General features: G+C 35.3%; 1 pseudogene; it reads right to left on the bottom strand.

Annotated features, from left to right (window-relative positions):
- Positions 1-9,430: 9,430 nt before the first annotated feature.
- The window catches only part of LOC121317738, a 213,010-nt pseudogene continuing 200,625 nt past the window's right edge, over positions 9,431-21,815 (bottom strand).

The following is a 21,815-nucleotide window of genomic DNA, read 5'->3' as shown; positions in this document are numbered from 1 at the left end:
GTAACCACCACCACACCCTTTGATATGTTGCTTCAGGGCCATTTCACAGCTACAGTTGCCCTTTATTGACGTGTAAAGCATGAAACTGTAGTCATGGTTTTATATCCATTTAAGTGTGACTCTACATCCTTTGAAAAGATATAGGCCCATACTCCTTGTACTATTTTTAGAATGAAGACTGCATTACAAAGGTCTTTTAAAACACTGATGTTAGCAGAAACATTTTCAATAAATGTTAACAGATGACCAATTAAATAATTTAAATTCTTGATGGCTATGACTATCATATTACCTTATGACATGTTTGAGCATTTTGTTTTGCATATACTGTATGTTCTATGGAGATTACTCAGAGGTGTGTTTAGAATATACTAGAACATTTATCATGTCAACAGTTCTGTTGGATAGTGGAAAAACCTCAAAACACTTGAGAAACCACACAAATCTCCATAGAACTTGTTTCTTTATTAGAATATAAATTATAATAATTTAAAATAATTATATTCCAAATGAACTAGGCACCAAGCAAGAGAAAAGAAATAAAAAGGGTCATATGGCCAAGGGAGGGTTTATTTAATCAGTCAAATAACTGAATGTGCCAGCCTTTTTAAGCAAGCAGCTTTACAGTAATGGATTGGTCCCCTGTTGCGGATTTTAATACAGCCTTAAGGAGTCTTATTTTTCTTAACTGCACACTTGTTGGTTTTGCACATTGAATGTAAAATTTCCAGACATTTTTAATCTGTTGATTAATTCCAGGCATCTTCTAATTAAAAGTGGTTGTGTGGCTCTGACGAGAAGGAGAGTGCGGGGCACATATATTGTTGATTTGGAAAACTGTTGATTTTGAAAACTGTTGAAATCTGACCGTCTCAACTTGCAGGGTAAAACCATTTAGGTATTAGTAAGCTTGTGCGCTTGGATACTTCTATTGTGGTCCAGCTCGTAAGCAAACATTCCAAGAAGAAACGTTCAAAGCTGGACAAGGGATACAAATTATTCTTTGAGGAGTATATGTATAACTACTAAGGTGAGTGTCAATTAAATTTGTATATTTTAAAAATACAATTTTACAAAGTATTAACTGGCATTTTACATTAATAAAAATATAGAATGCCGCTGCAATTTAAGGTTATGTGCCGATCCTGGTTAATAATTTAGTATGTTTCTAGTGTTAGTAGTCTAGCTGTCCTAAGCTTCACTAAAGTTTATTAGCTCATACAGCATGCCATCCTCCGTCTTTGAAAACAAGATTTTCCTTTATATTCAGACATTGTTGCCATTTTAAATGTCACATTATTTATACATTGTTTTCCCAGTATTTTCTCCTGCATGTGTATGTGTAGTCTCAAACATTGTGAACCAAGATGTGGTAGTGACAGTTAGGTGCTACAGGTCCATGAGGAAGAATAAGCAGCTCCACACACTTGAGATTACAGCTTTAAAGCAGAAACTAGAGAGTTAAATTAATTTTCCTGTTCTTCTTTACCTGTTCTCTTATCTACTGCGGTTGCATATTTTCTAACTAACCCGATTTAATAACGTACATTTTCAGGATTACCTGGCATCCAGACGCACCGTTGTTTCAACACCTCCCATTAACTGGATCAAGCAGATATCACGAAGCTTGTTATTTTCAGGGAGAATCCTCTAGCCAATCTCTTAAAATAATCTTAACTCACCTGTAGAAATATATTCTGACTGCATAGTCATGCAACTAGTCACAATGATGAACTGCAAATAGAAAAAAAAAAACCGCTGACACATAAACTCAGTAACCCAGTGACCAAACGCTTTACAACGTATTAGTCCTAAGCCAGATGTTTAGGTCCAGGGTACAGCTACACAAGCATAGTCCTTTATAACATGAAACTCCGAGCATTTAAGCCAGGTGTTTGGGTCCACGGTACAGCTACACAAGCATAACATGAAGTGTTGGGGGAGAGATATATATACAATGTTAGCCTTTTATAACAGCAACTCGCCTCATTAACTGTTAATCATTTTTGCAAAAAAAATAAAAAATAAAAGTGTAATTAAAAAAAATATATATATATATTAATACTGGCATCAAACAATTGTTCTCTAAGATTCCTTAGTTTTTTCACCACACACTATGAAAAAGACATTTCAAGATTACATTGTTTTAATGCGCTAGTGAAATTTATAATATAGACAATATACAATGCTAGTAACATTTTATAATATAGCTGTTGCCTACTCTATAGATAAACATTGCAAAAGCAAAATTCAGTGCAAACTAATGCTATAACATACCACTATAGATTTGTTAAGACTTGTCATTGATAAGACTTATTATTAATAAGTAAGTAAATAAAATAGTACAAACCTTGGAGTGGTGCAGTAGTTCACATTAGGCAAACCTGAAGAGCAATTAGAGTAGTTTTGAATGTAGCGGGCTTGTCAGATCCCTTCAGCGCACATAACCGTTGACCGTCCTTGTTTTTTTTTTTTTCTAACCACACCTAAAATTTTGATGTCAGACTCGAAACACCAGGCTTTTATTGAGACCCGGTTCAGAGATGGCATAAAATAAGATGGCTTTGCGATGGTATAGGCAATTCACACAAAACAAAATGCTGCATCAGTGCCAGATCTGAGCTGTCACAACTCGTCTGTGTTCTGAGCTATCATAACCTCATCTTGAATATTGTGTTCAGTTCTGGTCACCTCGCTATAAAAAAGATATTGCTGCTCTAGAAAGAGTGCAAAAAAGAGCGACCAGAATTATTCCGGATTTAAAAGGCACGTCATATGCAGACAGGCTAAAAGAATTGAATCTATTTAGTCTTGAACAAAGAAGACTGCATTCAAAATTCTAAAAGGTATTGACAATGTCAACCGAATTGACTTTTTCGACCGGAAAAAAGAAACAAGAACCAATGGTCACAAATGGAGATTAGACAAAGGGTCATTCAAAACAGAAAATAGGAGGCACTTTTTTACACAGAATTGTGAGGGTCTGGAACCAACTCCCCAGTAATATTGTTGAAGCCGACACCCTGGGATCCTTCAAGAAGCTGCTTGATGAGATTCTGGGATCAATAAGCTACTAACAACCAAACAAGCAAGATAGGTAGAATGGCCTCCTCTCGTTTGTAAACTTTCTTATGTTCTTATGTTCTTATGTTCTTAAAGGAGTATAACATTGGTAGAGATAACTCACAAACAATTAATAAAACAGACTTTTAGTGGCGCAATAATAAATGGATGGTAATTTTTTTTCCATTCAGACAGTTTTATTAGCTCTATACACCCCCCCCCCCCCCCCCCAATCATCAAGACAAGATATTCTAGGTTACAGAAACTATTTCTGACATGCCTATAATTTTTTATACACATGTTAATAACCAATCAGAGCTCACAAATGAACATATAGAGGAGGGAGGCATACATATATGTTATTACTTTTGTACAGCATACTGTACTACCTCGTGCTTTTAGATTCTGTAAAAGTTCTCATATCTATAAAATAGCCTTGACTTGTACATTTTATTATATGTTGGGTGTAAATATAGTGTATTATTGTGCATAAATAAGGATTTATTATTTTTTATTTAACTTTTATACAATGTGGCAGAGATGGGGTTAATTCCATTCCTGCCAAATCCACGGGGGGAATGTGGCTGGGTCTTGCTTGAATAATTGATCATTAATCAAGTCCCAGCCACATGGTATAAAAGGGAAGCCACAGCGTGTGTTTGTTGGAGGAGTTTAGGAGGAAGAACAGTCAGTGCTTTATTTTGGTCTTGTTTTGTTTATTTTGTGTTAATAATCGTGTGTAAACAACATTTTAACTGCAGCTTTCCAGCCTCTGAGTCTCCTTCCTGTCGGTAACAGCTTGGGCCGTGATGCTATCCTGCTACAGTTGGTTTTTACAGCAAAAATTCTATAAATTAGTCAGTGAGCTTTCCTATAACTTTCGGGAGGTGGGAGGGTGAGTTTCATTAGACTCCCTGTAGTCCTGGGAGATGTTGTCTGTCAGGCTTCTGTGTACAGTGTTTAACACTGATATACCATTAACTGTTGTTCACCCAAACAATAATAATAATAATAGCATAGGTTCAAGTGTTATGATTCCATTACATATAAAAAATAACTCCCCCATACCCTCATGCATCTTTTAGCTCTTATTAGAAAAAATGAGCAGTTAGCAGCCGAACACTTCCATTAGAGCACCAAATTAGCACTCAGCACTTCTGTATAAACTCACTGTGTATACAATTGATGACACCAAGAACTAGCAGCTGGAGAAAACCATATTAAACTAGGTAATCAAATTGAATTAAATTAAAAAAAGGTATAGTTTTGAAAACAAGTATAAATTGAATGCAAATGCCAAATTAATTAAATGATATTTGGAATGAATCATGGTACAGCTTTAAATATACTGCCCAAAGCATTTAAATTCCAGGATCTCAAATAGAGATGATGGGTAATCTATATCTATATATAGCTATATTTATATCTATCTATCTATCTATCTATATATATATATATATATATATATATAATATCTATATCTATATTATATATAGATATCTAATCATACATTGTACATATGATTAGATTTGTCAGACATAGTTACACACATATACTGTGGGCTGTCCTTATATTGTATCACTTTACACAGACTGTACACCACATGTGTTGTAATAGTGGCAAAAGTGTTAGAATTGTGATTCGTCCTGGACTATATAAGTTCTGTTATTGATAAGCTGTGGGCTGTCCTTAGTGACTGATTGTACCATTTTTACACAACGTCCTTCAGGCAATATTACAAGCCTTGAAGTTTACAAGGCTAATACACAATTCCATATATCTTACCTTCAGTGCACTGCCATTCCCAGTGTACTGCAAGTCCTCACATTTTATTTGAAATAATAATCATGGAAAACACTGATTATTTATTTTAAAACATAATATTTGGAAGAAACATGCAGACAGATGTTTCACTCCTTCCAATGATTCCACCACATTTAACTGCATCAGTGTTGTTTTTCTGGGTTAAAGCAAGAGAGGCCAAATAGTAAACACTTCTGCAAAAACATTTTCCCTCCATTTTTCTTTTTATTCCAGATTTGCCCTTGGACCCTTTGACATTTATGAGGGCAAGTTCAAAATCTAAGAGAGGAAGTCAACAGAAGAAGAAATTGCAGACATTTTTGGCTAGTGCCGAGTGGGTCTCTACCACAGAATGAACTGTGAGTATTTAAACAAAGATATCGTTTTATTTTTACCTAAAAACATGCTGTCTCTTTCTATTTTTACAGCATTGATTATCTAAAGTTTTGCATGCAAAAATAATCTATACATCTTTGTTATAAAGGAAACTACTAGTAAACACTGCCAGTGTAATGGTGGTAATGTTGTACAGTACCTGTCAATGGTAGAATTATTTTTAAAAAATAGCATTCTTTTCTACATCTGAGGAGTTTAACACCAAGGTATCTTTGATAGTACATCATGCCATATTCAACATTTTTCATAGTCTTATAGCTAGTTTCTCATTTATTTAGTAAAAGAAACTATTGCGATACATAAGCAGTGGGGTTGATTTTCAGAGATCAAACATATTTCTTTTTTTTTAACAGATATACAAATCATATAAGTAAACTAAATAAAAATCATGGTATTGACTTCAGTATGAGGCACATTGCGTACTCAAGCCCCTTCCTTGATAAAGCAGCCTTTAAATAGTTTTCTAAAACCTGGTGCATTAACCTGCAGGTGGCTTATAGCACTCCAGGTTTGCTTTTATAACCCTTGTCAATCCAATTGGCTCCATGCTAAGACTGAAGGGAACAGCTCTTATGCTAGCATGTTGGTCTTGGAATAATGACGCACTCAGTTCCTTGGGGGGGTTAGGAATTGAGTTATATAGAATGGAGGTTTTTCTGATGCTTGCTGGCTTACTGCACAGGGACTTTGCACTGTGATTTAGGAATCTTTGCCATGCAGAAAATGTTGCAGCTGAGCTTCATTTACTGTAGTTATATTCATAAAACATTTCCAAAAAATGCACGATTGCTGTCTATGTGAAAATATGGGAAAACAACTTGATTTGCGTTTTGAACCTTGTTCACCAATATACATTTTGTTGTGCAATTCTTTTGGGGTACTATTTGACACACTTTAAGCTATGAAGAATTTTTGACAAAGACCATTTGGTAATTGTACAATGATTTAGATTGGAGCTGTTTCTTAAATCACTGCACACCATTAAACCAACAATTTGATTTGGAAACTATTAAGCAAAATAAAGTAATTTCTCATTTTAGGTACAGTATGAAGAAAATATATTACATTGTGGTTTGCCATAGAATGCTCTTAGTATACTAAATCTCATTTGTGCAGGGTATCAGTTATCCAGTAGGTTACATAAAAAATGTGCCTTCCAATTTATTTTTTTCAGAAGCATTATTGACATTTTAAGAGCTCAGTCCAAACCCGTGGCAGGTATTATTAATAATACAGGCTAACTTCACTTCAACGAACCGCCATGGGTCCTGAGAAATATTCATTATATCAGGAAGTTCATGAAAATAGGGTTTGGCAATTTGCTGCATCAGAATAATGACGAACGTGCCATTTGAATTGAATATCAACATATAGTACTTCCATGAAGATTACTTCACATTGACCAACATTTAAATGGTATGTTTAAAAGAAAACAGTAAACACATTTTAAAGCAAAGAATGTACACTTGCATGCTGAATACAATAAATACATGTCCATTCTCCTGAAAAAATTATCTAGCTTAGATGGCTTTATATTTGTCATTTTCTCAATGCACTGTTTGCAGTTGCGGGGTTACAGTTTGTGTTAAGATGGCGGACAGGCAACGATTGCATACATCAAACATGATTCACACTACAATAGGTTATCTTTAAATTAGCTAACTGTGGTCTTTGTTTTCAGTGAGAGAATAACATATTCACACTGGAGAAAGTTCAGTGTCAGTCAGTACTGAAAACTTTGAATCCGGTTTGATCTTGGTAAGAGACTGTTGTAATAGTGCTAATTTGCATTGAAAATATTGGTTCTTACTGTTGGGATCGCTAAAAACTGGGGTTCGTTATAGTCATAACTTTATCTCTAAGATGTGATTTTGACAGTAATAAGCTCAGTCCGTCACATTCAAAGTGCCAGCTAGATCTCAAACTCTTCCATGTATACCCATAATGATGCATCCCAAAGCAAACATATTGATAGTGGACTCATTTAGCAAGGGTCCCTCCCCAATGACCTATCATGTGGTGATGCACTTCCCTACTGATTGGCATATCACCTAATCCACAGATACTGAGAAACTGGCCCCAAGGTAGAGGCTAGCTACAAATTCCCACACAGTAGTAAATACCGTAATCCGTCGCATAAACGACTGCGGTGGGACCACAGTAAGGGCGGATATGTAAAAAGTCGGATGAATGAATCCTGTTTTAAATCCCATTATACACAGCTGTAACAATTACTATATTCACACAATTATTGCTTTGAGATTCAGCTTTTATTAGGGAGCTCCCCTAAATCCCTTGTTTAGAAAGATACAGGGTATTACTGCTTGTGACAGAGTAGTCATCTGTTGTGTGGGTGCGTGCATTTGCTGCTGAGTGACAGGCAGGAGAAAGAGACGGAGGTTGAAGTTGTACGCAGGTGAACCGGATTTATTTACATATCAACACACTGAACAGCTTACATGACACCACCAGCAATGGCAGCGCACGGAGCACATACAACACAGTGTACGAAAACATTGCTAGGATCTACAATATCTGAACTAATCTGCTTTGTTCAATAATAAACTAACATTACTGAAGAGGTTGATCATGGCGGATAAATGGTTAGGGCAGATACGCGATGGATTACTGTGCCACAATCCTCAAACCATGTAACAATTTACAGCTATAGTAACCCAATGTCCAAACAAACAGCTTTAGTTTTAAGATTATTTATTTCCTTGTGACTGAACAATCAGTCATGCTAAAACCTCTATATAGTGGCCTTTAGCCATTGCTAACCCAGCTGGAAGGATGTTCTGTTATTTATGTGGATTGGCAATGTTACTGTGAAAGCTCCCATCTACCTACAGTATTATTTTACCAACAACCAGTCAAGCTGGTTTTACAGCACCTTTACCTCCTTATTTTTTCCCAAACTTGTGCCGCTTCTGTTCTTGCAAATCAGAATACTGTAGTCTCAGGTTCTAAGAGTTAGGCAGAAGACACACTATGAATCAATCAATCAATCAATCAATCAATCAATAAATAAATAAATAAATAAATATGTATTACTTGTCATAACACACGTGCATCAACATATGAAATGAACTGAATAAGTAAAAGAAAAGCAATAGGCTATCAGAGCCAAGAAGATGTTCTTTTAAGCAAAGTTCCTGTTCCTTTAGTCGGAGCATTTACAATGGGAAAATTCAGTTTCACCACAAGGGTGTTCTCTTAGGAGGTGTGCCGACATATGGACTACTGTATCTAGTATCATATTTTCTGTTAATGCATACTTAGTCATTTAAGAACATATTTCTTGATTTCAGAAGTGTGTTGAAAAAACATTACATTTATTTATAATACGCAACAAAATATAGGTATGACAAACCTTGGTTAGGGTATTCTTTAGCACAAGTTATTCAGAGAATGACAATCTGCTGGTAAAATTAGGTACTAGTCCTTTTGTATTTACATGTGAATGTCACATTTACATTTTAACATGTGGATGTAGGTAATAGGGGTCAACTCTGATTTTGATGAATGAGGGACAAACCATTAAGTGAACAAAAAATCCCACTGTATTTGTTTAATGTCAGACTGTATTGCAATTCACATAAATCAGTGCTCAACTTTTCCTCTTAATAAATACATCCCAATAAATGCTTCACAAAGGAATGGGTCAGAATTGAGGTGCAACACACATGTGACATGCATGACAATATTTTGAAACAGGAGTGATAAATACGCTGCCTCTTTCTCTGCTTATTTTTTCCGCATGAGGGATATTCAGTCCTCTAGTATAGATCAAGACAAGTTAAACCCCAGAATGTTATAAACACCAATTCCAAGGGTAGTGGATTTAAATGAAGTATTGAACTACTTGTATCAAGTACTAGATGTATATATAATCAGATTGGTTAACATTACTTTACAAATATGTATAGGTTTTAAGTGGCTTCCAACAGAATAGCACGCTAAACAGTTAAAAGAAAATGCTATATTCATGTTTTATAAACAAGTGTGACAGCTGTAAAATCACTTTGATCTAAAATGCGTTTAATTTCTTCGCAGTTCAATCAAAAGCTGCATTTTCCAGTTAATGGTTATACTTAATGCCAGATTATTCGGTAATTATGATAGTGAGGCACTTTTGAAATAAAAAAAAAATACCTCCTAGGGTTAGCTAAAGCCATCTTTTAATAGCATTGAGAGCAGTAATAAAGGTGGTAAGAGCTGGGTGTGTTCCTCTGTAGGATAAATAGTGACCCTGCTTCAGCCATATATTCCTCTTGCTGCAGCTGTTTGGCTATGTCTTCCACACTCCAGCCTCCCTCCTCGTGGCTGAGGAGAAGGTGGTTGATGAAGTGGGGGTCCATGCATTTCACAACTAATTTGGCATCCAGAAGCAGAGAGATAAGTTCAGCGTCACAATTTAATTCAACCTTAAAAAGAAGGAAAATGTTACTTAATGTTAAATATGTAGCCAGTTTCTGTCTCCTTACCTTAAGATCACAGTGGTCTAACTGAAAGCTACAACAGTTTCAACTCTCTTACTCCACCAGAAAATCAATTATTTGTAACATTTAATTGTGTGTTTAACACAAAGACAGATGCAGAACTTTAAGTATATGTCCTTAAACAACTAAGGCAGTCCAAAAATACTTGTTCCAAACAATAGAAGTGAAATACAGTATATCCCAATACAGTTCTAGTTTTTTCCAGCTACATTTCATGAGACATGTTGACTTCCTTTTTACGGCTTGTGTTAAGTCTGAACTACCCTTTAGAGGTGAGACCACGCCAGAGACCTTATTGACTGAATGCACCTTTTCTAATTAATGGTCAAAACCATGATTTATCACATAAGACTGCAATCTGACTGCTTTAAAAAAAAAAACTGTATTGCTTAAGGTTTTTAAATCCATATATACATATACAGTATATTTATTTTAACTGTATTGCAGTTAAATGTAAGGTAACACTACAAACTGCAGACCACATTTGCAGGACACTATAGGAAAGAGAAGAACAAAAATTATCTTCAGCAAAATAGGGAAGACACAGGATTTTGTGTTTCTTCTTTTGTACCAATGGCAAGAGGATTTCAATTATCTGCGCCAAGGAGAGGGTGAAATGGTGAGAGGGGGTGCGTATAATTGAATAACAATTAACCATTGTGATGAACCCTCAAATTAGAGCTTGTACCTTTGAAACGAATACAAAGTACCATATCAGTATATATTCTTGTGAAGATTTATGTAACTGAATTGGGAGTTCCTGAAATAAACTGGAATTTAATTTAAGCTCCAAGCTTATGGCTTCCATTGTTCATTACATTTAGCAGCATATCCATTCAAATAAATATACAAATATCTAGTAAGTGCTGAAATAGATAAATATCACCAAATTAGATGCAACACCTAGCATTTAAGCCTAGGATAGAGAACAAAGAAGGTAGAATGATCTGTAGTGTCATACAGTATTTATTGTGGTGGTCTTTCTATTGTACACCAAAATTATAGTCCCTGCTTTGAACAAATGTATTATGCACTGAAGATCAAACTCAAATCAAAGCATTATATGTAGAAATGAGTAAAAAAAAAAAAAAAATAGGCTATTGTAGTCAGCTTGCTAAGCATAATTATTAACTATGAAAGGAAAGCACAAAGTTAGTTAAGTCTTAAGATGGTAGAGATCTTGTGCAAAATCAAGTGCAGATGCAGCAGAAGAAATTTGTTTTCACAGCCTTAAAACACAGCCATGTCACTCAGATGAGGTGAAACCTGTGGCTGGCAACTTGCTTGGACTTCTTGCAGTGAAAATGCAGCTCAGCTACAATATTGATTTACAAAATAGCAAGGGGGGTGGGGGGGTAGAAAAGTAGTAAAGTCTTACTGTGAATATATTGTTACAAAAACAAAAGTTGGTAACCTACCAAGCAAATTTGTAACCTACTACCTCTTTCTGGGCATGTTGGCGTTCAATTGAACAGTTTCTTGTAAAGTTATCTGTAAGTGATTAGAATTTGGAAACTGAAAATAAAACCCAGTCAAAAACTATCCTCTCTCCTCTCTCTAATCTGTATATTTTCACGGTGCAAATATTCTTTCTTTTAGTTTATGTCAGTAGTATATGTTATGTGGGTATAAATTGTGTCAATAATAATTTTAAAACAACAATATATAGTATTACTGTGGCACAGCTGGAGGTGCAGTGTTATATTTAGCTTGCTGGCAAAAGGTCATGTTAGCTATGTCTTGTCACAGTTCTTGAAATATTGAAGAGATGCTTTTGGCAAGATCATGAGCCTCTGCAAAAACCAATACATTATTACAAATATACACAATGAAAAAAGAACAACATTCTTCATCCATCATAAAATATAGCATGAACTGCTCTACTGTATGGCTCTGCTTTAATTTTGTCTTCATTGTAAGGTATTTCTTTCAGTAAAGGATATCAGTTTAAAAATCCAATCTGCACAATTCAATAGATATGGATTTTGCAGCAGTGGTAATACAACACCTTTGAGCAGATGAAGGTTATAGAAGCTCATGAAATTCCCAAACAGCTCAAAAAACTTCTAAATAAAACCTTTAAACAATTTAAGAATAAATCATACAAGACTTATAGTTAAATCTCACCGTCAAATGCTTCAAATTCCATCAAATGACCATAAACAAAAAATTTAGTCCAAGGTCATTTCTACTTATGATTGATCGATGACACATAAGAAAGCCTTTATACCTTCATTTCCTCCCACACTCTCCGACATTAAACACTATAAGCCCTGTTTTATTAGTATGAATGAGATGATAAATAATAATTATATACATATATATATATATATATAGTGACAGATTGCCCTCTGATCACACGTTTTTCTTCTCCAAATAAATACACAAAACAAATAAATAAACAAAACCAAACCTAACCCGATCTCGGGCCCTAATTAAACAAACGTTTCCCTAACTAATGACAAGGCAGGGTAAGCCTGTTACCTTGTCACCAATACCAAATCGTAATCCAAAAACATTTCCAATAGTTCATTGTCCCGTTTCCACAATACTCACAATAGCCAGCTTACTCACCAAACTCCAACCATCACCCACACGAAACATACACACTCACACCCTTTTAAACTTAACTAATTAATCCACTAATTACTCTTTTGACTAAACCTGAAGTTGGTCCTGACTCCAGTAATCACTACTGGGTCATATTGCCCTCCCCAGTATGGTCTCTACTAAACACAACTTATTTAAACCAGGCTTAATTACATCTAGACTCCCTTATTTAACACAGTATTATCAATTAATTAACCCATCTTTAGTTTTAATCTCAAGCACTTCACATTAAATACTTTGTTTACAAACCAGTTTGTTTACATTGTCTCTAACGGTATATATATATATATATATATATATATATATATATATATATATATATATATATATATATATATATATATATATATATAATCACTGAGTGTACAAAACATTACGAACACCTGTTCTTTCCATGAAATAGACTGATGAGGTGAATCCAGGTGAAAGCTATGATCCCTTATTGATGTAACCTGTTAAATCCACTTCAGTCAGTGTAGATGAAGGGGAGACAGGTTAAAGAAGGATTTTTAAGCCTTGACACAATTGAGACATGGATTGTGTATGTGTGCCATTCAGAGGGTAAATGGGCAAAACAAAAGATTTAAGTGCCTTTGAACGGAGTAGTAGGTGCCAGACACACCGGTTTGAGTATGTCAAGAACTGCAGTGCTGCTGGGTTTTTCACACTCAGCAGTTTCCCGTGTATATCAAGGATGGGCCACCACCCAAAGGACATCCAGCCAACGGCAGGCCAGTAGTCAAAAACGGTTCATTGATGAAAGAGGCCAAAGGAGGTTGACACGAATTGTGCAGATCAACAAACGGGCTACAGTTAGTCAACTGACAGTCCAGTACAACATTGGTGCCGAATGACCCATAAAAGAATGCACAACTTGTCGTACATTGACAGGAATGGGGTATGGCAGCCAACGACCTAACAGAGTTCCACTTCTTTCAACAAAACACAAGAAACTGTGGTTGCAGTGGGCTAAAGAACACTAGACACTGGAGGATTGGAAAAACATTGCCTCGTCTGATGAATCCCGGTTCCTGCTGTTTCATGCTGATGGGAGGATTAGGGCCTAAGGAGAAAACCACACGAGTACATGCATTCATCATGCCACGTGACATTAGAAATGTGTGTAGTAAAGGAACAGCCATACTAATGGGGGATTTCAACTTCCCCCATATAAAATGGGAAAACCTGGTGGGTAGCACGACGAATGAAATTGAAATGGTGGAAGTGACAAATGATTGCTTCCTAACACAATTTGTCAAGGCACAGACTATAGGGGAGGCATGCCTTGATTTAATCTTTTCAAATAATGAACACAGATTAACTAAAACAGAGGTCAGAGAACCATTAGCAAACTCAGACCACAACATGGTCTCATTTGAAGTGCTTTTTAAAACCCCAAAAGTAATGACTAAAGCTAAGGTCTGCAATTTTAGAAAAGCGAACTATGAAGGTATGAAACAAAGACTAACAGAAGTAGATTGGAGTAAAATAGAGAAAATATCCACGGAAAAAGGATGGCTGTTCTTCAAAAATGTAGTACTAGAGGCGCAAAACAATTACATCCCTAAAGTAGACAAATTTAAATGTAAAAGTAAATTGCCAAAATGGTTTAGATCAATTAAAAAATATTCAGCAAAAAAAGACACTTTATGGAATGTTAAAAAGGGACCAAAAACAAAGTACACAGAAAGAGTACACGGAACTGCAAATGCAAGTCAAAAAGGAAGTTAGAAAGGCCAAGAGAGAAATAGAAATGAACATTGCTAAGGGAGCTAAAACCAATTCCAAAATGTTTTTCCAATATTACAACAGCAAAAGAACATTCAAAGAGGAGGTTAAATGTCTAAGAGATACAAATGGCAAAATCATAGATGAAGAAAAAAAATAGCAAATATATTAAATGATTACTTTTCACAAGTTTTTACAAAGGAGGATACGGACAACATGCCCCACATGTCAACCAGTTCCTATCCAGTTTTAAATAACTTTAGCATAACTGAGGCAGAAGTGTTAAAGGGACTAGGAGGTCTTAAAATAAACAAATCCCCTGGGTCGGATGAGATCTTCCCAGTAGTACTCACAGAAATGATGAAGTTATTTACAAACCGCTAATTAAGATCATGCAACAGTCTCTTGACACATTGGTTGTACCGACAGACTGGAAAATTGAAAACGTAATACCGATCCACAAAAAGGGAAACAAAACTGAACCAGGTAACTACAGACCAGTAAGCCTGACTTCTATTATATGCAAACTTATGGAAACTATAATAAGATCCAAAATGGAAAATTACCTATATGGTAACAGGGTACTGGGAGACAGTCAACATGGTTTTAGGAAAGGGAGATCGTGTCTAACTAACTTGCTTGATTTTTTTGAGGATGCAACATCGATAATGGATAATTGCAAAGCATATGACATGGTTTATTTAGATTTCCAGAAAGCTTTTGACAAAGTCCCGCACAAAAGATTATTTCTCAAACTTAACGCAGTTGGGATTTAAGGAAACACATGTACATGGATTAAGAAGTGGTTAACATGTAGAAAACAGAAAGTACTGATTAGAGGAGAAACCTCAGAATGGAGTGTGGTAACTAGTGGAGTGCCACAGGGATCAGTATTAGGTCCCCTGCTATTCCTAATCTACGTTAATGATTTAGATTCTGGTATAATAAGCAAACTTGTTAAATTCACAGACGACACAAAAATAGGAGTGACAAACACTGTTGCAGCAGCAAAGGTCATTCAAAATGATCTAGACAAGATTCAGAACTTGGCATACACATGGCAAATGACATTTAATAGAGAAAAGTGTAAGGTACTGCACGCAGGAAATAAAAATGTGCATTATAAATATCATATGGGAGATACTGAAATTAAAGAAGGACTCTATGAAAAGGACATAGGAGTTTTTGTTGACTCGGAAATCATCTAGACAATCTGGGGAAACTATAAAAAAGGCCAACACGATGCTCGGATACATTGTGAAAAGTGTTGAATTTAAATCAAGGGAAGTAATGTTAAAACTGTGCAATGCATTAGTGTGATGAGTCAAAGGGTTTTCGGTCTGTGATTCAGCCTCCCGACAGTAGATGGCATCAAACCAACTCGGGACTTCCCTTACCAAGATCTCGTGACCATGGCAAAAGTCATCTTTTGAGGGGCGGCACCTTGGTGAGGGGCGGAAGTACGAGTATGTAAATTCCAGCCACTGGAGTCAAGTGAAGGATAAGGACACTTGTCAGTTGAGGATTGGTGTTCCACTGACTACAGAGGCAGGACATTACATACTAAAGGGAATGTACTACTGTGTTCGGGGTTGGTCCGAAAGTAAAATAGGAGGAGTAACGGGTGGAGGGAGAGACTAGTTTGGTGCAGCGGGATTTTTAAAACAAAAAACACTAACATTTCTTTTGTCTTTTTTTGTTTATGTATGGGTCGCCACGAAGACAATTAAAGACGAGTCATCACGGTTTGTTTTGGATTTCACCCCTGCACTCCTTCCCTCACACCATTTTGTTTTCTTTTGTTATTTAATCATTAAACATTCTAAAAGGTATTGACAATGTCAACCCAAGGGACTTTTTCGACCTGAAAAAAGAAACAAGGACCAGGGGTCACAAATGGAGATTAGACAAAGGGGCATTCAGAACAGAAAATAGGAGGTACTTTTTTACACAGAGAATCGTGAGGGTCTGGAATCAGCTCCCCAGTAATGTTGTTGAAGCTGACACCCTGGGATCCTTCAAGAAGCTGCTTGATGAGATTCTGGGATCAATAAGCTACTAACAACCAAACAAGCAAGATAGGCCAAATGGCCTCCTCTCGTTTGTAAACTTTCTTTTGCTCTTATGCGTGTAATGATGTGGGGTGTGTTTTCATGCCCCTTGATAAAAGTGGTGCAATGTTTTAATGCCATAGGATATCTGAACTTCACTGCCAATCAGGTGCATCCCTTCATGGCAGCAGGGTACCCATCTGCTAATGGATTTTTTCAGCAGGATAATGCCCCATGTCACAAGGCTAGGATTGTACAGGAATGCTTTCACGAACATGACAGTGAATTCAACTTACTGCAGTGGCCTGCTCAGTCCCCAGATCTCAATTCAATTGAGCATCTGTGGGATCAGGTGGAATGAGCTATTCGGAGTAGAGATCCACTACCTGCCAACTTGATTCAACTGTGGAAAGCATTGGAGTCAACATGGGCCAGCATCCCTGTGGAATGCTTTCGACACCTTGTAGAGTCCATACCCCGACGAATTGAAGCTGTTCTGAGGGCAAAAGGGGGTGCAACTCAATATTAGGAAGGTGTTCCTAATGTTTTGTACACTCATATATATTATTAGGGCTGTTCCAATTCATAGATTAAATTGGATCGATTAATCAACTACAGAGTTGATTGCTAGTCATTCAGTTCTATTTTGTACATAAAATTAAATCAACCAATAGAAGATCTGCATTTTCTCCACTTCAGTCCAGTCACAAGTGAGCGGAGGTGGGACATAAACACTTGAAGGTATTTATACCCTGCCTTTGTTATACAGGTGTCCAATCATGAGTGAGCAGAGGCAGAACATAACTATGAATTTAACCAATACTCCAAATTCCAAAGAACTTTCTCAGAAAAAAATGGTACAAGAGGTGTACACCAGAAATACATGATGGCACCAATTCTTAAAATAGAGGTGATTATGTGGAATTACTTTCTTTGATTTGTGACCACGACAGCATGTTAAGCAATCACTTGTCAATAGCCACAGTTTTCTCACCTGTAACAATAGTCCGAACAGCTTAATCTCTTCGGTGCCTCAGGTTCTGCTAGATTCAGAAGTACAAGAAGGAAGCCAAGTACGTAGCTATGTAATCAACTGGTGTTCTGTGAAAATGTCTTACATTTACTAAAAGAAAAATAACAATAAAAATGCTTTGAAACAGACCAAATTCCCATTGGCTTATTTTTATTTTATTACTTTCTATTGAGTCAACATAAACTCGAAGGTCTGTTTCATAGATTACGTCTTCAATTTTAGTATCTCCCATATGGTTTTTATAATGCACATTTGTATTGTACGTGTACAGTACCTTACACTTTTTTTTCTATTGAATGTCATTTGGTATGTGTCTGCCCAGTTCTGAATGCTGTCTAGATCATTTTGAATAACCTTTGCTGCTGCAACAGTGTTTGCCACTCTTCCTTTTTTTGTGTCGTCTGCAAATTTAACAAGTTTGCATAATATAGCAGAATCTAAGTCCTTAATGTAGATTAGGAATAGCAGAGGACCTAATACTGATCCCTGTGTTACTCCACTGGTTACCTCACTCCATTTTGAGGTTCCTCCTGTAATCAACTAATGCCCATAAATTATCTGATCAACAACTGTAATCAATTGACAGCTCTAATATCTATCTATCTATCTATCTATCTATCTATCTATCTATCTATCTATCTATCTATCTATGTGTGTGTGTGTGTGTTCTTTGCAAAAATCTTTGTTAATGCATCAGTTAGGTTTGATATTAAAATGACAAAAGTAGGGAAATGCGATGTTGGGGTTTTTACCCCTAACTCTGCATTCCCTCCCTCCCATATTTACAGAACGCATGTGTGTGCTCTCTGCCAACATAGTCCTAAAACACTGGAGAATACAGAACATACTGGTATTACAGTACAACATATACAGCACAACTGTGACGGTGAGGCTATCTCTTCCATTAACAATAGAATCGCCGGGTTTATGCTACTACCTAGAACCGCCAGAGGTAGTCATTTTGACGGGTACTTTTTAAACAGCTTCGTTAAGAAAATAAAACACAAACTACCAGATACAACCCAGAATTTTTATTTATGAACATTATAGCTAACATTTGCATAGCAGAAACACCATATATATATATATATATATATATATATATATATATATATATATATATATATATATATATATATATATATAAACATAAAAGGCTTTATTTTCGAAATCAGCGCTTATAATGCATGATGTGAAAAAATGAAAAGTTATAAAAAATAAACATTTCAAAAGAATATATTGTGTAAAAATATGTAAACTGCTATATATACATACAAAATTGTAAACACAAAATAATTACAAAAATAACATAAAAGTTTTTTTTTTCTAAATTAGTGCATATAATTAATGCATAACATAAAAAATTAAAAACTATAATACAGTAAACATTTCAAAAGAAGATATTGTGTAAACTGTTATATGTACATACAAAATTGTAAAAAGAAAGTAATTATTTACAAAATAATTTTTTGAGAAATCTCAAGATTTCTCAAATAATTCTTGTAATAGTAATATTATAAGACAGTAGACTATATGCTCACATAGACAGCCAAACAACAGTTCTCCAAGGAATTGATAGGATTACAATAGAGATTTAGATAACACATATCTAGACTTCAATAGCAATATTCTATTCAAATACTGCTGTATTCTCAGCGGAGCATAACAAACTGGCTTGTATACATACAAAAAAATAGCATAGTGTAGGTTATATTGACAATAAAAGCATGTTTTGTAACAAGCTGTCAAAATGAATACTTTTGGTGGTTCTAGGTAGAAGTGCTTATAACTTTTTTTTTTATTTTTCCAATTCTGACTTTCAAATGTGGTCAGGGTATTTAATACATGTATTTAGGAAAAGTCAAGAACAGACAACTGTGGATCTTTAACACACGCAGAGCAATTTTAATTTTAAAAGTGAAAACCGTCAAAATGACTAGCGTAGCAGTTCTAGTGTTAACATGTATTCTGTGTCTCATCGAGCATAACACTGAAAAACTCTCAAACTGACATGACACAGCACATTCTACTCACCCATGTAAACACAGTTTCAAAACAGTGTACCTTGTACACTTCCATTTTTGCAGGTGACAACATCATTATCATACATCTGTCGTATGGGCGTCCTGTTGTCAAAGTGCTCCCTTTTCACCTATCCATGTTACTATAAATGCCAATGTTAACCCATCACCCCTTCCTCCCTTGTAAAACAACCATCAACTGCCAACTGGTTCCTTGGATAATAATAAAAGCATTGTAAAAAGAGCAAAAAGAACAGATTTTACTTTTTTTTTCACTATCTGAATCTTGGAATCCGCCTAACTGAGTAGAACGAATTAGACCACAGAAAGAGATCTAACCAAAGGGATCCACATATCTAATTTTGTTTTGCAAATCCATTGAAAGGGGTCAACGTTATTAAAGTACAGAAATTGGGGTTTGACATTTAACTGCCTACTCAACCCTAACTATAGTGGTGCTACCATACTGCCTCCCAAGTATAAAATTAATTTTAAGATTTTGTTGCTAACTTAAAAGGCCCTGAATGGATTAGCACCTACTTATTTGCTGGAGTTACAGCTTTTTCTTGCAGAGTTCCTAAATTATGGAATACTTTGCCTTCATTTATCAGGGAAGCTACGACCATTACAGTTTTCAAGTCAAGACTAAAAACGCACTTTTATAAAATGGCTTTCTTATCTTAGTGGATTTTAATGTAAATTGCTGCTTTAGTGTTATGTGTATTCTGTTATTGAAATTTAAATATGTCATTTAAATGGTCTCATTATGGCAGTTGTATGTGTGAAATGCTATACAAATATACTGTGTTTTTTTCTGCTATGTACTGTACAGTGCTTATAAAAAGTGCTATATAGAAGCGCTATATAAATGCATATATATATATATATATATATATATATATATATATATATATATATATATATATATAGATAGATAGATAGATAGATAGATAGATAGATAGATATAAAAATTTGAGAGAAATCTGATTTGCAATTTAAAGCGAAAGGCTACATTATTTTATTTTCAGATGTTGTTTATAGCACAGCTTTAGCCTCACATAGGCTGTCATCTGCTGTGCATCACTTCTACCACATTGCTTATGTTGTTATTTCCACATGGCGACAGAAAAGTAAATCACTGCTATGTGAGGTTGTTTACTAATGCATATTATAAACAGCTCTGCAGCTCATTGACTAATGTTCCACAAAACTATTAAGAACAACCAAAAAACAATATGTGATGTTTGCAGTTTTAAGGAGAAATATTAAAGAACGGTGTTTTTGTAATGGGAGAGGAACATTGCTTAGAATCAGCAGTTCAGAATCATATTTTCAATGTTCACCATGCATAGAGCTGTCAGTGTCATAAAACAAATGCATAAATAATGTGTTGGATCAGCAGCACAGTGGAACAGATTTCTTATAGACCCTTTGTGGCCTTATGTTAAAGGGTACATAAGGACCTTTTTTTTTATTGTGTTCCCATGTGTTGCTACAACTGTTTACGTAAGGTATGTTTATTGTTTTAATGTTTTTTATTTTACATTTTGAACACTTTTAAATCGCATTCCCTGCCTCAAGATTGCTTACCATGTACCGCATGGACCTCTCAGAACTACATTTCCCATCATCCTCCTGCTCACTTATGTAACTGAGATGGATTTACCAGGAGGGTGATGGGAAATGTAGTTCTGAGAGGTCCATGCAGGTACATGGTAAGCAATCTTGAGGCAGGGAATGCAATTTAAAAGTTTACAAAAGTGTTCAAAATGTAAAAAATATAAATTCAAACACACACCTTACGTAAACATTTGTAGCAACACATGGGAACATGTAACATAATAAAATAAAAAGGTCTTGTTTGTTTGTTTTTTTGCAGTGTACAGCCATATACTTTGTGTACAGGGGAAATACATACATTTCAAGCCCTAACTGAAGAGAATATCAAAGCAACTTCACAATTTCACGGCAAATAAATGTCACCGTAAGTTCACAATTGATATCTTTGCATTAATCTTCAAGATAGGCCGGAGTGCAATAATATTTGTATTTTTGGATCAAAATATGATTGAAAGCAAAAAAAAAAAAAAAAAAAAAAACTATAGTTACTATAGGAAGGAATAGTGGAGTATACATAGCAAACCCCTAAAAAGAACAACATACAGAACTAGAATGAAAAAAAGTATTTTGAATACTCTGTTTTCTGTCCCACTATTATTCTACATTTACATGCAGATAGAAATATCCAGAATACACACCTGCATGTGCAATCACAGAATTACATAAGTTTAACAAAGCAAGTTTAACAGGAGTAATTTGAGGTTGTGTCCTTAATGTATAAACTATAATAAGCAAACATTACACAGACAATCGCAGCGTGGTTGCATCTTTATTCTGTCCAATAAACTGGAAACTGCATTTTCATAACCACCTATTAGTGAAGCATCTGTAGTATATCAAAATACAAAATGAAGCAAATTTCAATTCAATAGCATTATTATAACAGTTAGAGTGTATAAAATGCATCTCCAGTAATCTTTCTATACAATATGTGTTGTATAACTGTTTATTTTAAACTAAGCTAACAGCAAAATAAATAACACCCTAT

This window comes from Polyodon spathula, chromosome 6 (assembly GCF_017654505.1).
Source record: "Polyodon spathula isolate WHYD16114869_AA chromosome 6, ASM1765450v1, whole genome shotgun sequence".
Lineage (NCBI taxonomy): Eukaryota > Metazoa > Chordata > Actinopteri > Acipenseriformes > Polyodontidae > Polyodon > Polyodon spathula.
Note: the sequence above shows the minus strand (reverse complement) of the source record. Positions and strands in the feature narration are given on the sequence as shown.